This window comes from Apis dorsata, unplaced genomic scaffold (genome assembly GCF_000469605.1).
Source record: "Apis dorsata unplaced genomic scaffold, Apis dorsata 1.3 scaffold_1070, whole genome shotgun sequence".
NCBI lineage: Eukaryota > Metazoa > Arthropoda > Insecta > Hymenoptera > Apidae > Apis > Apis dorsata.
Window position 1 is genome coordinate 1 of NW_006264168.1, and position 209 is coordinate 209.

Here is a 209-nt window from a genome sequence, read left to right on the forward strand (position 1 = left end):
TTTAAGATTTGATGTAAATAACTAATTTGTACGAAATGACAATTAATACAATTAATACAATTACTCAATCTGTAAAATATGGTCTTTATTTTGCTGCGTCATGGCCGGGAGCACCATTTTCGATTTTACATAAATTTTTTTGGACAATAGTTTTTTGTGCGCTTCATATTTCTCAATACAGTTATTTAATTGTGCATTATAAATATGAT